Genomic DNA, 3,500 nt, shown 5'->3' on the forward strand with positions numbered 1-3,500 from the left:
AGAACCCTGGCTCTGGGGTTCTCATCTCGCTCTGAAGGCATGGAAGGAGCGTCTTCGAGTTGGTAAAGGAGCTCTAGGGTCTATCTGACACTGAGTGGCCCCTTTCTTTCCTCTACCAGTGTGAATCCACAGCCCATAACCACTCTTTGCTCGTACCACTGCCACAGACTGCTAAGTGGCCTCTGCCCCTGCCTGGCCCTTTGATTACCACATCCCCAGCCCATTCTCTACATGAGCCAGAGTGGCTTAGAGCACCTCTTCTGCACAGTATCGTTCGTGTGTGAAGTCCACAGCGTAACTTGGACAGTCAGGCTGGGTGTGAAGCTGTCCCTGTTCTCACCACTTACCTCTGCCTGCCTCCTGATAGCCAGCCACACTTTCCTAACAGGTCCCAAAGGGGCGGCCCTGTCCTGGGGCTCCTACAGATTTTCATGTGCCCAATGTGTATCACAAGGACACAAGATCCAACGTGTTCTGTTCGAGTCTTATTGATACAGGCAAGCACTAGGTTCCAGTCAGCGTGTACTGAGACTTCCAGGTTCTTGTGTCCCCAAACAAACAAGCAAAATCAGATAACGTTTTGTGCTAGAAGTGGAGATAACTCAATAAGGAGAGAGAGAGAGAGAGAGAGAGAGAGAGAGAGAGAGAGAGAGAGAGAGAAAGGAGACAAATGTCACACTCAAAGATGCTATGCCCACCACTCCTCCCCACTGTGACTTTCATAGATTTTCTTTTGCAAATCTTCTATCGCTTACTACTTTGGTCTCATTCTCTATCCTTCTCTCCTGCCTCACTACCTGGCCTAACCTGGTGAACCTGGCGATGAGTAGGTGATGGTTTGCCTGGACAGGCTGACCGTTACAGGGAGGTAAGGAGATAAGCAAGGAAACCCAGTTCAGGGGTGGAGAGAAGAAAGTGATAAGAAGGCTGGGGCTGGGTCAAGAGACGCCTCCTAGTATTCCGGAGATCAGGGACAGCAAAAAGTTCATGTTCCTTGTCTCTATGCCAAGTGCCTTTTGGTTTTTTAAGGTAGGATAATGCTATGGAGTCTTAACTGACCTGGAATTCACAATATAGATCAGGCTATCTTCAAACTTACAGAATCCATTTTGCCTCCCAAGTGCTAGGACTACAGAAATGAGCCTCTCATATCCAGCCCCCAAACACTCAAGCCTATGAACCTAGGGCAGTGGTTCTCAACCTGTGGGTCTCAGCCCTTTGGGATCGACTATCCGAGATCCTGCATATCAGGTATTTACATCACAATTCTCAACAGTAGCAAACATGCAGTTATGGAGTAGCAATGAAATAACTCTATGATTGGGGGTAACCACAGCAGATGGAATGGCTTTTAAACAGCTCTGCGGGTTCCATTCTGTTAGTTCTGCATACGGAGACTTTCCAGGTTCAGGCAAGTTGTTTAACTACAGAGGCAGGTCCATCTCCCTCCAAGACAAGATCAAAGGTATTTCTAAATCAATATTTCTTTTTTTTCTCCATCTTTATTAGCTTGGGTATTTCTTATTTACAATTCGATTGTTATTCCCTTTCCTGGTTTCTGGGCCAACATTCCCCTAACTCCTCCCCCTCCCCTTCTACATAGGTGTTCCCCTCCCCATCCTCCCCCCATTACCGCCCTCCCCCTAACAATCACGTTCACTGGGGGTTCAGTCTTGGCAGGACCAAGGGCTTCCCCTTCCACTGGTGCTCTTACTAGGCTATTCATTGCTACCTATGAGGTCAGAGTCCAAGGTCAGTCCATGTATAGTCTTTGGGTAGTGGATTAGTCCTTGGAAGCTCTGGTTGGTTGGCATTGTTGTTCATATGCGGTCTCGAGCCCCTTCTAAATCAATATTTCTTTTCTCTTCTGTTGTTTTGTGTTGAAACAGGGTCTCGTGTATCCCATGCTGGCCTTGAACTCTCGAGGGAGCTGAGAATGGCTTTCAGCTTCAGATCTTCCTGCCTCTACCTCCCAAGTCCTAGATTTCCTGGCAGTTACCTCTGTATCCAGCTTTAAAACTTAGTACTTCTGACACTTTCTTAAAAAGGAAAATCATTATAAATACTAGGATGATGGTATCTGATGCTTAGCAAGAATTTATTAAAAACCAGCCAATTTCGTGAGTTCACTCCAATAAAGTGATTTTGAAAAGTTGACCACCACTGACATTCTCACTGACTTACGGAAGAGGTAGGTAATTTCGCCAAGATCACCCAGCTAGGAAATACAAGAGTCTAAATTCAAACTTAAGCCTGTCCTACTTGAGAACTCAGGCTCTCCAGGCTAGAGAGGTGACTCAGCCATTAAAGGCTAGGCTCACAACCAAAAATATGAGAGAACCCAAGCTCTAAGCCGGGATACTCCTCCTGGGTCTGAATAAGGAAGGGAACTTTGAGGTGAGCTTTTGAAAGCACTTCTCAAAGGACAAGTCAGAAAGCAAAGAAAGGGTCACGTTGCCACAACCGACAACAGATCCTTGGAACTGAAATCTGAGAAGCAGTTTACCTTGCCCAGAGAAGAAAGCACTAAGGCCCACACAGGGAAGGCTGGTTCACACCTGTTGGGAGAGCAACAGCGATTGACTGAGCCCAGGGCTGGCTGGAGGCAGCCAGTATATGTCTAGGACTAGGGAGGCTGTTCCCTTCCCTTCCTGAGTCTAGCCCAGGTTCCTGCTGTGGGGATCCTTCCACCTTGAATGAAAACCAGCTTGCTCCCTCCAGGGCAGCCTGGAACTTCACCCTGCTCTTCTTGGCTCTAATGGAAGTTAGAGTGCTGAATCAAAGCAAGAGCAGAACTGGGGGTCCGTTCTGCAAACTTGCATTGCTCCTAAGGAGCAGTTATGGTGTATCTGCATAAAGAACGTTAATTATCTTTCAGCCCAATAAAACAAGTTTCAAAGGACCCACAAAGACCTACTTACCAAGTGCGTAATCTGTAATTACATGTTATCTCTTGGGCAACCCATAGTTGTTTAAAAAACATTATGTGAAAGTTTATGTTCTTCTAGGACAAATTCGTTTTCTGAATTCTTTCATGTTTTTAAACAGAAACATGTGTGTGTGCTTATATATGCATATATGATTTTGTGTGTGTGTGTGCACGTACGTGTGCATGTGCATACTCATTATGAGTTTCCACTTGTTGTAAAACTTATATTAGGTGAAATATATAAACTATGTGAGTTTATTGACATGGTTCATGATATCAAGCGTCTTAGTTTGGGTTGCATTGCTCTGTGGAGACACCATGACCAAGGCAACTCTTATAAAGGAAAACATTTCATTGGAGCTGGCTTACAGGTTCAGAGGTTCAGCCCATTATCATCATGGCAGGAAGCATGGCAGCACCAAGGCAGACACGGTGCTGGGGAAGGGACTGAGAGTTCTACATCCATCTGACAGTTTATCCAGAGGCAGCAAGAGACTCCCATCAACAGGCAGACAGGAGGAAGCTCCCATTCCACACTGGGCAGAGCTTGAGCATAGGAGACCTCAAAGCC

Source organism: Rattus norvegicus, chromosome 14, assembly GCF_036323735.1.
Source record: "Rattus norvegicus strain BN/NHsdMcwi chromosome 14, GRCr8, whole genome shotgun sequence".
In the NCBI taxonomy this organism is placed as follows: Eukaryota; Metazoa; Chordata; class Mammalia; order Rodentia; family Muridae; genus Rattus; species Rattus norvegicus.